We start from the raw sequence: 18,826 nt of genomic DNA on the forward strand, positions 1-18,826 counted from the left end.
CTTTCTGATGATTCCATTCCCCTGACTCATTTCCAGATGAAATGCTCTTAAATTCTCTTCTCACTTCCTTGATTTTTCTTTAGTTTTAACTTACGACTTCTTGAGATTTACAGAAATATTGTATATTATGACTCTTCATTCAAATACAAATCTTGCTTCCCCTGCTTTGTCTTCTCAGAACTTTTTTCTTTATTATTATGTCTTCAAATATCAATCTTGTCCATTCACATGAGAAGGTACCAAAGCCAATTGGAAGCTCTGTATGGTTGTGAAGACTCAAAAGCTCCAACATTGGACCAAAAATTACCGGTTCTCATATTTCATCCCCATTTTGATGGATCTACTTGTTCAAAGTAACACTGGAAGAGAGTTTAACACTAAACTGTCTTTCAGAGTGCCTAACATCCCTAAATTCCAGGAATCACTGGTCCCAGGTCAACCCATCCACTGCCAGGATGGAAGAGGGTAAATCGGCTGGTCATATGACAAAGGGATCAGATGTTCAACAGCTTCAGATAATTCTTTCACTTTCTCATTGAGTCATTATACACATACAATGAAGTGTATAAGTTTTACTAATGTTATATGTACTTGCTGAACTTTTATATATGTATATACCTGTCTAACCACCACCCTGGTCAAGGATAGAATATATGAAGCATCCCCAGAATGTTTCTTCACTCTTATTCCCAGTCAACACCTCCTAGAGGTGATAACTGTTCTGAGTTCTATCATCACAGATTAGTTGTACTTGTTCTTGCACTTCGGATAAATGGAACTATATATACAGATTAGTTGTTCTTGCACTTCGGATAAATGGAATCATATATACTCTTCTGTGTTTGGCCTTTTTGATCTAGTGTCTGCGATCTGTCTATATTGCATGTGTCAAAAGTTTGTTCTTTTATGTACAATATTAAATTAATGTCTCATCAGTTCTCATAGTAATGGACATCTGAGTTTCCAGTTTGGGGTTATTGGTAACAAAGTTGCTATGAACACTGGTAGCCAGCCTCCTTCCTAGTATATAACAACCTACGTAATCTTCTCCTACTTTGAAGTGAACTGGCCCTGGGACAATAGAACACAGGAAAAGTGATGATGTGACTGGGCCTACGTTGTATAAGATTGCACAGCTTCTGCTTTGGCCCTTGGATCACTTGCTCTGGAGAAACCAGCTGTTATGTCAGGGTGAGAATGCTGAAGCAGTCCTGGAGAGAGCGACTGAGGCCCCTGAGCCAGCAGCTGAGTGAGCGAGCCTCCTTGGAAGGGGATCTGCCAATCCATATTTGACTGCAACCATATAAAAGACTCTACACTAGAACCACCCAGCTGAGCCCCTTCTGAATACCTGCCCTACCACTGCCATGAGAAAAATTGTTGTTGTTGTAAGACACTACAGAACTTCCAGACTAAGGTCATTAGGAGTCAGTCGACTTGATGGCACTAATAGTAACAAAGCCACTGCATTTGGGGGTGATTTTTTTAAAGCCACGATAGATAAGTAATACCAGCATTAAGTATTTTTGTGGAGGTGCCATATCTTGGCTATCAAGGGGTAGAATTATTCAGTTAAAGGGCAAGCGTATGTTTAACTTCATAAGCAACTGCCAAGCTATTTTCCAAAGTATTTCCACCATTTTTACATTCATTCCGGCTACGTAAAAGAGGTCTAGTTGTTCGAAATCCCTTAAGGATAGGCGCCTATCGCCAGAGGTAAGACCTGCTGTAATCCAGTGTCAACTCCTCCTCCTTAGGTTAGACCTGGTCCAAACTACAGCGGCCCATGGCTGTCTTCTGTCCCCTTTGTGTCATTGCGCTCGTTTCTGATGCTCTGTGAGTTTGTGACTGTAGGTCCTGTTAGACTGCTTCCTCCTCAGTGTTAGCAAGCTGGGGGGTGGGGGACGGTTGCTGCCCATGTCTAATCAACCCACAAGCAAGGGAATTTTAAAATAAGACAAATATCTTAGAATTCATAAAAACTATAAGACTGAGAGATAAAATTCACACTTTCAGAGCCAATAAGGATGATGATCTGCTGGTCACTGACCACTTAGGGATCTAAGAAGCGCTAAGATTCCTTCATTCTGTCACTTTCCAGGGCAACAGAATTTCATCTTGGGGCAAATCTAAGGAAAACCCAAAGCAGCTGGAAGACGACCGGAAACAGCATCTTGACTTCAGCCTCATGTATTGAAACATTATCTTATTGAATCTTCAAGTTCAGCAAAATGAACTCCCTTTCATGTTAGGAATTGAAATTAGAGTACTCTATTTCACCAACCAGCAGGAAACTTATTTACATGGTCTGGGAACAGGAGAAACAATAGGAAACCAGAAGTTGAACCTGAGAATCACAGTGGCAGTTCAGGAGGAAGCCTGCACTTTCTAAGAGAACGTTAGTGTCTTCCACCCTCTCCTTCACTCAGAATATTCAGACCAGGATATTAGCTGTTGGCAAAACATTTAATCTCTAGGGAACTCAACTTTCTCACTTCTGAAGCAAGGACTAAATTATTTCTACCTTTCTGGCTTTAAATTTTGGCTCTTGGAATATTCTCAATCTCCTTCAGTCATTTTCCATCGGTCCTGATTCCTGGTTCTCCCTTGGAAATTCTACTTGCTCAGAGTTTTGTGCTGTGAGCAGGCAGTGTGCTTTTGTGTCTTACACCACACCACGCTTCTACCTCCTGAGAGCTGAAGGCTAGCTTTTATTTAATAAAAGTCTGAGCAAACCTTAGCGCGACAGCCACAGGCCGGGGGAGCAGAAATTAGGTAGTTTTGACACTTACCAACCTCTTCTCTTCCCACTTTTTCCAATAAGTATTGCTTTTCCACCCTTGCTGATGTGAAAGGGACGGAAGACATTGCACAGAGACATAAGCCACCTTCCCCAACACTCCCGAGTAGCCCAGTCAGGTTGACAAGAAATGGCCAAGTCAAGTGAAGTCTCTCATTTCAAGCAAAGTGGTTGGAAAGGGATGGAGCAGAGAGCTGATGCAAAGGGCTGATTGTAAAGAGACTTATGGTGGTAGCATAAAGAATGGGCTTCAGTGATATTTGATAAAACGAACTGGACCTGTGAAATCTTGTCTTTTAATCTCAATATTGGAATAAGGGTTTGGATTATAATAGCCACTGCTTCCTGTTTACCAAGTGTTCTTAGTAAGTGCCCAGTCAGTTAATTTATCCCCTCAGCAGCACATAAGCACAGCCCTCTCAGAACATGGAGCTTATTTCACATGGGCCAAAAACACCTGTGAGGTTAGTTTTCTAAAGCATCTGCTCTCTTACCCTCATAATTACTTGGTCATATTGTCCTCTGTGGGGTAAACATTAGGGACGTGGATGTGAGTGTGTGTATGGAGGGTAGGGGGAGGGGAGGAGACCGACCCAGTGTCCACCAGCCACTATTTCCTCACAATGGCAAAGGGCACACCCAGGAAGTGGCCCTGAGGTGACAGGGTGATTATTGGGAGAGCTGTTTCCTGTTACCAGTCACCTTAATGGGTGGTTGTCCTACCTAGACCTTATCAAAGTCAGACTTTTATCCAAAAAATTCCCTTGTCCTTGTCCAGGACAAAGGGCCTGGCACAGATCAGGAGCTCAGGGAACATTTGCTGTGTGAGTCACACCAGACTATGACATAATTTAACCAGATTTAAAGGAGCCTAGAAAATTCCCAGAGAATGGCTGGATTTTAACCAGAACACATTCGTCCCCTAGTGTAGGAATTCCTGACCAAGCAGGCCTTTGAGGGCGAGCAGACTCGGCCTCTGTCAGCAACTCTTTCTTTCCTCCCTGACTCCTCATGGTTCACAGGGATGAGAAAAGCTTCACAATAACTAAGGATAGTCGCTTTGCATTGACTTTACCTTTCGATCATTAGGAAACCCACAGACTTCAGATTTCCTGTTAAAACACCCATACCTCATTTCTCCTCTTGAGGAAAGGTACTTGACCAAGGAATAAAAATGCCACAAAGAAAAATCACAAATCCAGTGGCAGCTATAACACTACTTTATTCAGAAACGTAGCTTTTGGTTGTCATAATTTAACAGCTTTATTGAGATATGACTCACATTTCACACAATCACCCATTCAAAGTGTACAATTCAGTGGTTTTCAGTATATTCAGAGTTGTGCAACCATCACTATACTCAATTTTAAAACATTTTCATCAGCACAAAACAAACTCCATTAGAAGTGACACCCCATTTCCTCCTATCCCCAGCCCCTGACATCCATTAATCTACTGTCTGTCTCTATAGATTTGCCTGTTCTGGTATATCTCATATGAATGAAATCATACAATATGTGACCTTTTGTGACTGAGTTCTTTTGTTAGCATGTTTTCACGGTTCATTCATGTTGTTGTAGCATGTATGAGCACTTCATTCTTTTTTTTTTTTTTTTTGGTGAGGAAGATTCGCCCTGAGCTAACATCCATTGCCAATCTTCCTCTTTTTTCGCTTGAGGAAGATTGTCCCTGAGCTAACATCTGTGCCAATCTTCCTCAACTTTGTATGTGGGATGCCTGCCACAGCATGGTTGATCAGTGGAGTAGGTCTGTGCCCGGGATCTGAACCCGTGAACCCAGGGCACTGAAGCAGAGGGCATGGAACTTTAACTACTCAGCCACGGGGTGGCCCCCTATTTCATTCCTTTTTATGACCTGATAATATTCCAGGTTCCATTTTGTGTATCCATTTATCAGTTGATGAGTACTTGCATTGTTTCCCCCTTTAGCTACTGGGAGAAATGTTGCTATGAACATTCAGGAATCATTTCTTGTGTGGACATGTGTTTTTATTTCCCTTGGGCATATCCTGGGAGTAGAATTTTGGATTCATATGGTAACTCTATATTTAACATTTTAGAAATTTTTAAACTGTCTTCCAAAGTGTCTCCATCATTTTACATTCCCATCAGCATTGTATGAGGGTCCTAATTTCTCCACATCCTCATCAATATTTATTATCTTTTTGTCTCATATTGCAAAATAACATTTTTAACTATTTTTAAATATAAAAAGTATGAAGACAATAAAAGACCCCATAATCCCACCAATAAAAATACTCAAGGGTACGACCAAATTAGAAAAAAAATATTCCAACCATATAGGAAAGTGCAAATAAAAAGAAAAGAACTCCCATCCCCTATCCCCAGTCACTTTTCTTGAAAGTAACTGTCCTCAACAGCGTCTTTCATGTCATTCCAGAAACAAGTCTTGTGTGTGTCCTTTAGTTTACACAAAAGTGACAACCCTCCTCAAGTTCGCCTGTACGTGCTGTCACTGTGGTTTTTCTCTGTGTGTGTGTCATTCATCTCTTGTTCAGAAGGCCTATAGCCGCCAAAGAATAAGGACAAGTTGGCTCAGGAGGACCGGATTGCCCATCTGGAGTCCCGGGGGCAGAGCAGTATCTGTTCCCTTTGCGTCTTCCCATGGGCCCAGTAAAGTGCTCTGTATACAGGAAAAACCATCATTACAAGATGACTTTTATTTGACCACAGTGGGAAGAAGTAGTTTGTGGGTTGGCATTTTTGCTGAGCTCCCTAAAGTAATCCTGGGGAGGCAGAGAAGGCTGAGCCGGGCTCAGCAGTGCTTTTATGTACCTGCATCTAATTCTGCATTAGGCCGCTGGATCAGGCTCCATGCTCTTGGGAATGCTCTGCACACTATCTTCCTTGTCTCCTTCAAATGGTTCGTCCCTGCAAGCATGCTGTTCTGCATTCGCTGTTGCCCAGGAAGCTACAGCCAGGTGATGGGAAAACGCTCATAAATAAGTCCGTTCGTAATGAAGGCCAGGGAAGAAGCCCTCTGTCAAAGTCACATTTAAATTCGATGAGTCAACCCTTCTTGCAATTACCACGCAGACAAGCTTAATACAATCTACCAGAGTGGCCTCGGCAAAATGACAGCAAAGCCCTGAGACACCTCCGGGATGACTCGGTGCCCTTGATTTGGGGCCAATCGACTCAATGTTCTGTGTTTCCTATGAATGAGTCCTTCCCCTCATTTCACCCTACTGTCTACATTATAAGATTGTCATTTTAGCCTTCTTTTATTTTTTTAAATCTCTGGTACCTCAGAAACCATCTTCTTTGGGGCACAAAAGAAAAATAAAATACGGAACCTCTGATAATTGAAATATGGTAGCACAGTGAATGTACTTCTCCAGCTGAGGTCTGATGAAAAAGTATACCAGAATAGATTCATGGAAAAGTGGACAGAGCACAAAAGCAGTGCTATTTAAATATTTTGATTGTAATAAATATTTATTTCATGTTAACAATGCGCTGGGTAAAATCAAAACAAAATGAGATGCAGAATTAATCATGAGTGTACCCTGGTGAACTTATCTAAGTGGAAGGTTATTCTACGAAACAGATGGCTGTGAAAGGAAAAGATTAATTTCTGCATTTAACCCCTGAAAAAGTGTTTAGAAAGCGTAAAATAATAATTACCATTTTTTAGCACACACAACAGGCAAGACACTGTGTAAGCAATTTCCATGGATTTATTTAATGCTCACAATAACCTATGAAGTGGGTAATATTATTATCAGCGCCTTAAAAAAAGATTTCTGAGTTTTATAAAGTTGATGCTACAAAGAAAACCATGGTTTATCTAGGAGAACTTCAATAAATATTTTGTGAATGAATGGTGAATAAACGGACATTGTCCACGGCCCACATCACACCACCAGGCAGGCTGACCTCTGCACCTCTCTTCCAGTGCTAAGAGTCTGGGATGTAGGGGAGAAGCAGTTCAAATCCCTACTTTTCCAGGACGTGCCCATATATCCCACTCCAGATCTCAACCGCTCTTTGAATCTTTCTTTATGACTTTCCAGACTGTATGGAGCCCAGGAAACTGAGAATCAGAGCATTTGTGGATTTACTTGGTAATCCAAATTTAAATTTGAATTTTTCTCCTTCCAAAAACCATGCTCCTCCCACTGTAGCACTCCCCTCCATTCTTCCCCATTCTGGAATTTCTCTTTATTTTCTCCACTTTAATTTGGAAATGCCAGAATACTATGTTCCTTCCATTCCACAACTGCTTTGGCTTCACGTCTCTTTGCAGGTGCTTGCACAGGATGTGTAAAGGGGAAGAAGCTGGGGGCCACTCTATGTGAGCATCCCTCGAAGCTGGGTGGGAGAGCTTCTCCCCTCAGGCCCCTGTCGGTCAGCATGTGGATAACTGCCTCTGCGTTCTCATCTGTGTAAATGGGAATGTCCAAACAACCTGTGGCTTAAGTCACTAATATGAGATAATATTTTGACTTCTAATCTATCAGAGATCAGCTCCTACGAAGACTTTGGGGATCTGAGCAATTTGGCTCAAAAATAGTTCTTCTATCACGTATCAGTCCCCAGCAGGACCTACAAGACCCTCCACCAGCTACCCCATAACCCACTTCACCTAACCATGCTCCTTGTCCTTCCTGGCCCCTTGGCCTTCAGCTGCTCCCTTAGGTCACTTGCTGGGAACTTCACCCAAGACCCCTGCTTCAACTGGAGCATACGCTTCCTTTCTGCCTTTAAACCCCTTTTCAAATTCACTGTCCCCATAGAGCTTCAGAGTATATTTTGAGAAGATGGAAGAAGCAAATGACATTCATATGTAGGAAAGAGTTGTAAGAATTAAATATGATATATGTAATAAGCTTAGCACAGTGTACATAAAATGCACACAAAAAATGGTAGAGATTCTCAATCTTCACATCATTACTGTTATTACCACTGTTATCACCACTTATTAAGTACATACTTATTTACAGTGCAGAACTTAAAGCTGTACCCCCTAAAAATGAGCAAAATTAATGAGCTATCCAGGACCCATTGCTATCCCTCCTTCCAGACAGAACTGCCATTTTAATCAGTATCTACCCCACCCCCACACATCTGGGTTCTTGAGGGAAGCTCACCCCACCCCAGCTTTAGGAGGAGCCTCTGTGGTCTAAGAGGAATCCCACGCCCCTGACTAGGAGCTGGTTCTGGAGTGAACTTGTGAACGCGCCATGGCTCTGAGACTGGAGAATTCCTGCCGAGGGAATTCAGAAAAATCTTCTCACTTCTAAGAGAGAGCGCTGAAAGAATCTCTCTTCTTCCTCCAGGTATTTTTGTGTGCAGCTGAGGCATCTAGCAAATCTAGCACTGCTCACATGTGCCTTTGTGCCTACACATAAAAGCAGTACCAAAGATGGCAGAGTGACATCTTTGAGCCACCCAATCGACCTGTCTCTGGACTTCCAGTTATATGTGGTAATAAAAGTCCTTATTATTTAAGCCAAGTATCTCTAAAAGATACCACAGTTGCTAAATTTATAAACACAGACACAAAAATAGCAAAACCTACTGGATATTTATAGTATACTGCATCCTCCTACTGTGAGTGAGCATTCCTTATTTTATAGAGAAGATAATTGTAGAAAAGCAAACTCTTACTTATCTACCCAATGTCTCTTTTGAGTTTATCATGGGAGGTTAACTAAGACTGTTTGGGTTTCCCACCCATCTGGTACTTTCCTTGGCAAGAATGAAGGACACACTCTCATGGAAGCAAAAGTGAAACTCGTTGTTCAAAGATGTTTTCTTAACACTTTCTCTATATAAGGCACTGTGAGAGGGAGGTACTAATGATCAAAACTCACAGCCTGGAGAATCAAAACTTATTGAGGTAATTGTAATACAAAGATAGAGACAAGGAAGGGTATTGATTAGGGGCACTCGTAGGGACCCAAAGCGTGAGGTAAAGGCTTAGGAATTTGGGAGTTAGACTGGTGAACGGTTTGGGGTGGGAAGGGCAGAGGTAGAGTGAGGGGCTTGGAAGGAGAGAAAGGAGGACATTCCAAACACAAAAAGAGCATAAACAAGATCAGAGAGAGGTGACAAGCAGCCTCATGTGTCCACCAGATGCCAAAGGATATCCTAAAACTACTAATCTGTCAAAACTGTGAAAATGGTTCTGGAATGGACAAGCATATGAATAGGACAAAGCAGAGAGCTGAAAGAAAACCATTTACATCAGTGAATTTCGTATATCAAAAAGGCAGCATTTCTAATCACTGTAGACATGATGAGGGGTTTCACGTTTCACTCTCTATACCACTACATTGTTTGAATTTTCACAACACATTCATGTATTATTTATACTGTTTAATGAAAATAGAAATCATTTACTGCCTTTCACGACTATAAACGTAGACACATTCATTACGGATTTTAGAAAATACATAACATAAAAAGACAAACATTATCCTTGGGTGCATACTCTTCCAAACTTCTTATATATGTATTTTTCTTTTTACCAAAATGGGATTATACTTTATGACCTTGTGTTTCTGTGTCTCTTTTAATTTTTTTTGTCAACTGTGGTGATTTTAAAATATTTCTGCAAATTGTTTGACACTCTTCCCTCTAAGAAGTAGACCCCTGTTCCCTCCCCTGAATATAAGCCAGGCTTAGTGACTGGTTTCTAACCAACAGAAACCAGTTGGAAGCGACAAGGTGTGAGTTCCGAGGCTAGGTCATAAAAGGATACTGCTTCTGTCTGAACTCCGTCCCCCCAACCCAGGACATCTGCCCTTGGACCCCAGCACGTGTTGTGTGGTTGCTTCTGCCATGGGGAGAGGCCACCAAGGGTTATGTGGCCAGCAGTCTCAGTTAGTCCCCCAGCGGGCAGCTGACATTACCCACCAGAATGTGAGAGACTGTGCCTCAGATGACTCCAGCCTCCAGCCTTCAAGTCTGCTAGGGGAGACCCTAGACAACTGCGGAGCAGACGTCAGCCGTCTCTGCTGTGCTCTGTCTGAACTCTCGAGTGATGGAAACTGTGACAGATAATACATAAAAATTGCTGTTTTAATCCACTAAGTTTTGGGGTAGTTTGTTGTACAGTAATAGATAAGAAATACACTGGTATCATGGACATCTTAACATACACAAATCTGCGTTATCGTTAAATGTTGTGGCAAACGGACCTTAGCCAATCTGGCCACATATAAATCTGAAGTTGTTTTTGGTAAATAACGGTAGCCACAGAAAAGTTTGAGATAACTGAGAGTTAGCTACTCCCCCGGACAGATGAAAGCAAGGCTCAAACCAAATTCACACACACAGACACACACACAAGAAGCAAGCACAAAAACAGTAATGCCAACTGTTCTGCAAGCTAGACGAAAGCCCAGCTCTGTGTCCTTTACCATCTTGCATAAAAGCTTCAGTCAGACAATGCAGAATATCCTAGAATTCACTCACCATGGGCAACCAGGCAACCAGAATCCAAGGTTAATGGGAGCACTGTCTAAAGACCAGCCTGAATCAAAGCCGGCCACTGGATGTCAAGCCTCACGTGTCATGCCTAAGAGTGTGGGCCACGGGCCTTGCTAAATTCTTACACTCTTTTTAGGCAAAGGTAGAGAGTATTTCAAATAATTAATTCAATCCACGGTCTTAAATACCACTGATTTCACCAATGGGGCCCATCTCTAACAATCACTACAATAATTAGCAGTCTTACGGGCCCGGTGGCACAGCAGTTAAGTGCACACGTTCCGCTTCGGCGGCCCGGGGTTAGCCAGTTCGGATCCGGGGTGTGGACATGGCACCGCTTGTCAAGCCATGCCGTGGTAGGCATCCCACATATAAAGTAGAGGAAGATGGGCATGGATGCTAGCTCAGGGCCAGTCTTCCTCAGCAAAAAGAGGAGGATTGGCAGCAGATGTTAGCTCAGGACTAATCTTCCTCAAAATAAATAAATAAATAAATAGCAGTCTCTGGGGTTGAGGAGAGATGCATGAGGGGCCCACTGGCAGTGGCCATACTGAATGGGGGTTTCCTGATTAGAATGTTAGCTGACCACCCCTGCAGGGTTTAAATTCCTGAGGGAGTAAATAGCTACATCCAGGGTCTAACTTAAATTAACACACCATCTATGGTGAAATACTTTAAGGCAAATAACAGACATCATTGCAAACAGCTGTAAGGTATTCCAATTTAAGACTAAATCAGACTTTTTTGAACCATATCCATTTAATAAACATTTATGTCATAGCCAGTTTTTACAGTATTATAAACAATGTAGAGACGAATACCTTCATACATGCACTTTTGCGTCCTTTTCTAATTTATCTCTTGGGACAAATTCCTACAAGTGGAATTGCTGGGTCAAATGACATGCATATTGCCCATTTCACCAACCTGATGAAAGAAAGTTGAGTGAAGATTTCAAAAGAAAATACATTCTTTTTTAGTTCAAACTTGAATTAAAAAATAAAATAAAATCAGTAGCTTGTGAGTTGAGGCGACCCAGCACTTCCCATGTAAGGGCCACATCTCTCCAGCGGCAATTCTCACACACACAAAAAAGACACTGTACTTTAAAATTAAAGGCAAGTAAAAACAAAACAAAGCCCCACACAGGAAAAGCGAAAGGAATGAAAGTGTTTTCAGACCACCAGTTCTAAAACAAAAGTTTGGGCCCAGATTGCTTCCTCCCCAGTCTCACTAGAGCCCAGGCTTCCCTCCTGGGAGTCCCTCGCTCACCTGGAGGGAGCAAGCGCACAGCCCCAGGGCTCATTGGTGGAATTGCTCAGACTTGTGGTTTTCCCTTTCAGGTTGCTCTCCTATTATTTCTTTCTCTTTTGCCCTCAAGGGGAGGAATAGGACTGAAATCTTAGTCCTTTCCCCATTATCAAGTAAAGAGGCCAACACAATTCCCCGAGGATGGGCAAACACAGCAGGAGACGCAGACACAGGCTCCCTGGAGTTTTAGGAAAAAAGAGATTAGCCTCCTGTCGCTCAGGACTCCTGGGAAGAGACAGGGTAGGTCCAGAAAAGAACAATCCAGTCCCAATTTTTGAATTGAGGGAAAAGATGACACTCCTAAGTGACCATTAAATCTTTACATGACTGAGGCCAACTTACATAACTATTTCCCCACTTTAAAACAAAGGAATGACAAGCAAACTTCAAGCTACTGTAGAACCACAGGATTTGAAAAGCAGGTGATCTCAGGTTCTCTCAGGCGGGATCTGGTCCTAGGAGATAAGAGGTCAATCCTTCAGCCCCAACTGAGCTCCCACAGGGTAAGTGGTTGTTTATTCATTGTCATCTTTTCAACTGCTAGTAAGCTTCTCCGCGGGGTGATTTCGTTTCCAGTCTCTACAGCCTCAGTTTCTGGCATCAGTCTGACCAGTACTAGGTAATCAACAGACATTGAATGACTGACTGGATAAATGCATGATAAGCCTCCATCACGTCCCTTATCGCACAGCAGGTATTTGTCCCAAGTCTTTCTCCCTGCTGGACTATGAGCTACCTGATAGAAATGGGTACTGTCATTCTGTTTGTGTCTCCTGGAACAGCTAAGACAGCAGCTTCATTCATACAGGTGCTCATTGATGAATGAGTGGACGCCCCAAGGAGAATGCTCATCCTTAGTGGTCCAGTTCCCAATGGATCCTAGGCAGCCTTTAATTAAAATTATACATAAATCATGTGTTTCAGTGTTCATACAAACTGTAAGCATCCTCTCTCCCCTCAGCAAACAGGAAGGAAAGCAGCCTCTTTCAGCCCACGTTGGCCTCAAAACCAGGAGTGGCCTCAAGAAGCCGGCTGACTTATTTGACAAATCAAGGCATAACTAGGTAGGTAGGTAGGAGGGTAGGTGGCGAGATAGATAGACAGATGATGGATGGATAAGTTTTATATCAATCATGGGGCGGGGAGTAATTTTACCCTAAAGGATATTTAATGTTTGTTTGGGAACTCCCTTTGGGGCTGACTCATGAAGGTAATCCATTCCAATTCAGTCCTGTTTAAAATTAGACTTGATACTGGTTGATACAGGTGGGAAATGGTTAACTCCAAATTGTAAAATCTTTTAGGCCAAGGTCATAAATTTTATAGTTGGTTTCATAAAATGCTGGTGCTTTAATAAAGCAAAGCGCTTGTCTTCCCCTGGTGACCTGCAATTGTCTGCAAGCTAATGCCTATCAGAGGTCAAATAATTTATTTATGTATTCATGTCTTAGAAAAGAGAAGTAGGAAATAAATACTTTTATTAAACATTTACTAAATGTTGACAAGAGATTGTCACATATTGAGGTATATGAGGTAACTATTTGGGTTCAAAACTGATTCAGCTTGAAACAACAAGCCTGACTTATGGCCTATCATACATTGTACATCTGCTTAACCACTAAAGGGAAGAATGCACTCTCTTAAGACTAGAATGCACACTTCCCCTCCTATGCCCTATTGGTAACACCCAGATTAGGCCCTTTCCTCACTTCAGGGTCATGTTGACCTGCTAATCTGCAACTGAATACCTCTTTGAAATTTTGAGGGAAATGTATCCTGGCGGTGTTTAATGTATGCCCTTTGTTCTGAAAAGATATAAGACTGTACTGAATCCTATGCTTCCCCGGAACACCTTCTAAGGCCTTCGTGGGTTATAATCCTCTCTCTGGCCCAGAATAAACTCACCCCAATTTTGATTTATAGGTTAATTATGGATTATTTGCATTGACAATGTCAAGCTTTGCATTTGGCGCCTCATGTATAATATTTATTTAATGCTCAAAACAACCTTTGAAATAGGAATTATTTCTGCCTATTTTATAGAGCCGAAAACAGAGACTCAGAGACTGAGGAACTTGGTTACCAGCAGCAAGGCTAGATTTAGAACCATTTATTTCTGATTTCAAATGCTTTTTCCTTTATGTCTTTTGTAGCAGCAAAAAGTGGCAGGAACTGAAACGCTGAACTATCTAAACATAGGGAAATGGTTAAACTAGAATATGTTTGCTTAATGGAATATCTTACAGCCGTTATCATGTATGTTTATGAAGAGTATGCTACACCATGAAAATATCCTCATGTTATAGACTGAAGTGGCAAACTCTGGGGAGAAAATGAAAAAATGATCATAACTGAGTTTAAATCAAAAGGCCATCAAACAAAGACACATCAGCCTGCACAGAGAGGAAAGAAGACTGGAAGGGAAGCTTATATAACACAACGGGGTGACATCATGGGTGTGGGTTTTCCTCCTTTGATTGAAAAATGTTTTATCGGTGTATAGATTTTTACATCTGGAAGTCCCAACACTCTGTGTGACAAAACACAAATGATCAGTGATGAGGATTATTTTAGGCTGGTTACTTTGAAAACTGCAGATGAGAAGGGGGCTGGTTACCTTTAATAAAAGCAACTCTGAGGAGCGGAGTTGCTTGCCCTTTGTTGGGAAACATTTACATTTGTAAGGGAAACCTCCATCTGTGGGGGATGTTTCCCTCTCTGCACCAGGAGGAAGGTGGGATGGGCTTATCTCTGGAAACTCTTAATGGCAAAAGCAAGGACTTAAGTTGTTTACTGTCTGGCAACTTCATGTAACTGAACCCCCGCCCCCAACATCCTCCTTTGTCTTTAGCTGAAGATAATATTTATGCGGTGGCTTCTGCCATTTACTCAATCTGGTTTGATTCTTATCTAAAAGTTATAGGACCACCCAATAACCAGAACCTACCTGCACTGATACCATTTTAACAATTTTTTTTACATATTCTTTCCTTTGTCTTGTAAAGAGATAACTCACATACCTATGCCTTAAATTTAGGCTTGCTCTCCACCCATGTTTGCAGCAGCAGCAGCTCTGACTGCCCATGGGTCCTGTCCCCATGCTATTCCACACTATTCTCCAGATAAAAGAGCACTACTGCCAGATCTTGAGAGTCCAAGAAATCTTTCTTTCGACTCCTCGGCTCACCCATCCCGCATGAATGAGTACATGTTATTCTATCATTACAACAATCTTTATTGGGAAAAAAAGACACTGTGGTATAAAATCACAAGCTTAGACAAACAAGTGTCCATTAATACAAATAAAAACAAGAAAATGCAAATGCCACAAGCATTTAGACCAAGGTTGCCATGTTGTGACCTCTTCTCTGGCAGTTTCCAGTCTTGCCTGGTGGCACCAATGTGCATCCTTCCCAGGCCAGGACCCCAGGACTCTGAGAATTCCCCCTCCACATCCCATTAGTCTTCCTGTCCCAGTGATGTGGATTAAGGCTGCCCCAGCTAGAGAAGCCCAAGGTGACCTGGACTACATGCCAAACTATATGACCCAGTGGACTTTTTTTATGGTATGAATTAGGACTGCCCCAGGGAGAGAAGCCTGGAGCATCCTCACCTGCATGCCGATCTATATGGCCAGATTCGTATCTAAAGTTATATGACCGCACAATAACCAGACCCCATCTGCACTGAAATCATTTAATGACTTTTTACATCATCTTTTTCTTTTTTTCCAGTAAAAATAAGTCACGTACCCATGCCTTATAAAATTAGCCCTAACCCTCAACTCAGGGCAGCAGCAGGAGCTCTGCCTGCCCATGGGTCCTGTCCCCATGCCAGCGGGGGCAGCAGCAGGAGCTCTGACTGCCCATGGGTCCTGTCCCCATGCTATTCCACACTATTCTCCAAATAAAAGAGCACTACTGCCAGATCTTGAGAGTCTAAGAAATCTTTCTTTCGACTCCTCGGCTCACCGACCCCGCATCACCAGTGCTCCTTCCCCAGTTCACAGTCCCTCCTACCTGCCTGAGTAACCATCCTCTGAGGCCAGAGTGGCATTTCTGAAACACGGATTTGACCCTTTCACTCTCCTCTTCAAAACCTTCATTGTTTCCTCACTACCTGTAGAATGGCTCCACTAAAGACGCAACATATGCTCCTATCTTCATGAACACACACACCTTTGCATACACGTGCCCACCCTCCATGCAAACCCACTCTCACACACACATACTCCCGCCCTCATACACACACACATCCACCCTCACACACACACACACACTCCCACCCTCACACACACATGCTCCCCTGGTCTGGTCCCTGCCTCGCTCTCTCCTGCCTTACTTCTTCCTGTCCCTCACTTCCCTCCTGCTCCCTACACACCAGCCCTCTGAAGATTCTGAAAGGTTTTCTCAGCATTCTCTGAACACGGTGCATAGTAGGTGACTTCCAGCTTAAGGAGGCTCAGTAAATAACCCCTCTCACACCCTTTCCTGTTTGGAACCAAATGGGAGATTAGATGCAGGACTCAGACATGTGGAGATCAAAATATCACTATATCACATACTAGCTGATGCAAGACAATAGCATTAGGCGACCTTATTAGTCCTTCATCCCAAAATTACACATACCCACCCTATCCTAGGTAGAGATGGAAAACTGTAGGCTTCCCCCACATAGGCCTACCCAGCTCAGTGAAAACATGCTGGAGGGCTGGACAGAGAGGGGAAGCAGTGAGGCCAGGCACGTTCTGTTCCTTCTCTCAGACTCACCAATCTCTCAACCCTCTCCCTGCCCCAGCATGGGGTGGGAAGAGAGGCCAAGAGTATGACCCCCAAATAAGTACTTCATATGGAAACAGGAGGCCAGGGAACTGATGCCCCATCCCCCACAACAACAGTCTAAATGAATGAATGAATGAATGGAGTGAATGAACAAATGACACTTTTCACCTGAAGTAGCACTTGCTAACAAACAAAAACAGCTGTCTTGTGTCTAACCGATGTACTGGAGAACACAGAGAGATTGGGAGGAAGGGAAGCAGTGTGAACTCAGTCAGGGATTCAGACGTGCTGGGCCGGGCTTGTGTGTTGGCAGGCAGCCCTCTCCAGGAGCTGTCTGTGTGACACATTTATTTCCCACGCAGGCCCTGGGTTCATGGTTCATGTCTGAACTTTGTGGATCAGGGGCTGGAGGCAGAAGCCAAAGGAACTGCTTTCACAAGGAATTCCATGAAGGCATTGCCCAGCCCTGCCCTGTCTCTGGGATGCCCTGATGACACGTTCATCTCCCAGGAGGCTTTGGTTAATCCGGAACTACCGAAGGCCAGCACTGCTTTGGGAACAGGAGAGAAATAATGGCCCTGGCTCAGAGGTGAACATCCTCTTGGCACATATGCAGACAGGGCAGTGAAGAGGCAGCGCCCCCAAGTGGCTGGGAAGAAGAAGACAGCATTTAGGGGAAGACCGTGGGAACATTCTTCTGTAGACACTCCACAGCCCCCCATAAATACCTGGGTGGGAGGATGCTATTTTACAGAAAACAGAGGCCCCGCATTATTTGTGTAAGGTCAAATGCCAACAAAATATGGGTTATAACTATTGTCGTACCCCATTAAGCTAGCCAGGCCTGGAAAAATTTAGATTAGACTTAAAACTGATTTCTCCATTTACTATTTTATTTTTGCTCTCACTAAAAGTCAACAATGATAGAGGTTTGGTTTGGTTTGGTTGTCTTTTGTAAACTTCTAGAAAGAAAATTAACTCATGAAATTTTCTCTGAAACCAGCTGTGTGACCTCAGACAGTAGCATTCCGTGGCTTTGTTTTCCTCATCTTTAAAATGACAAGATTGAACTTCATGATTCCTAAATTTTCCTCCAGCTCAGGAATACCATATTGCCTTCTAGGGTGCATACGATGTCGATCTCGATGTTTTATAATTTGTATTAGAATTGTCATGCTTCTGTTAAAAGTGGCTTAGATAAAGGGAACGGTCACACTCATACTGCCTCACATTAAGGAGGTTTATTGTCAGGAAAGAAGGAGTGAGGAAGAGAATCTTATGAGGAGCCAGGAACACAAGCTGAAATACAGCCAGGCCTCAAGGAAAGAAACAGGACCAGGAAGCTGTCGGGAGCTAACCCAGACTAACTAGAGTCAGAGACGCTCCCATCTCTCTCTCTCTCTCATGGGCCATGATGCTCCTCATGGTGTCTGCTCTTCTGAGCATGCTCTTCTGACCCATTTTCCCCTCTTTCCAGCAGCCTGCTTTCCCAGCTAACCCACGCCAGGATTCCGGTTCCCCCACAGCTTCCGTTTGCACGTGGCTCATAGTGGCCACCTGAACCCTGAGTTGGCTTCATGGATTTTATGCTCAGTTCCCATAAATTTCCCCTTTATATTTCTCAGTTCCAAACTCCAGGGAGTGAAATATGTTTGGAACAGTTCATCTTTGGAGTCAGGCTTCATAAATTATTGGTCACTAGCAGCTCGTGATTGGCTGTCCTTGGGACACGAACCACCCGGGTCCAATCAGCTGTGGGTGAATGGGTAAGGTCATGGGACACAAACCATGCCCACTTAACTGTGGGTGGGGTACATTCCCTTAGCATGGGTTACAGTTAGGTTGTGTAAAGCTGTGCTGTCTAATATGGTAGCCACCAGAGACACGTAGAATTTAAATTCAAAGTAACTGAGATGAAATAAAATAAAAATCCAGCTTGTCATTTGCACGAGCCACATTTCCGGTGCTCAGTAGCCACATGAGACCAGTGGCTCCTACGTTGGATTGCACAGATACAGGCTATTTCCATCATTGCAGGAAGTTCTATTGGACAACACTGGCTTCTAGACTATAGATATCCCTAAAAGAGTAATTTAATGTAAAAGATGATGGGAACAGAGAATTCTTTTACCGTCTTGTTGTCTATTTTGACGTTATAACTTAGATTCTTAGAGAGAGGATTTGGAGAGATATAATAAGCAAAGGACATCCAATTTTCCTCACGTACTTTCTGAGGATAATAAGGCAGCCAAAGGGACACACCATCAGCTGGCACTTTCTCAAAGAGGCAGAAGATATTTCCTGGATTGTGGCCTGGCCAGTGATTTAGGATCAGCGAGAATATCTACAGATACGCAAGGGGAAAAATTAGAAGATGGGTTTTCTGGATTAGTTTGTCCCCATCATAAAAGCCATAGAGTTCAAGCTGTGAGATTTGGTACCAGTGCAAATAG

Source organism: Equus przewalskii, chromosome 1, assembly GCF_037783145.1.
Source record: "Equus przewalskii isolate Varuska chromosome 1, EquPr2, whole genome shotgun sequence".
Classification (NCBI taxonomy): Eukaryota; Metazoa; Chordata; class Mammalia; order Perissodactyla; family Equidae; genus Equus; species Equus przewalskii.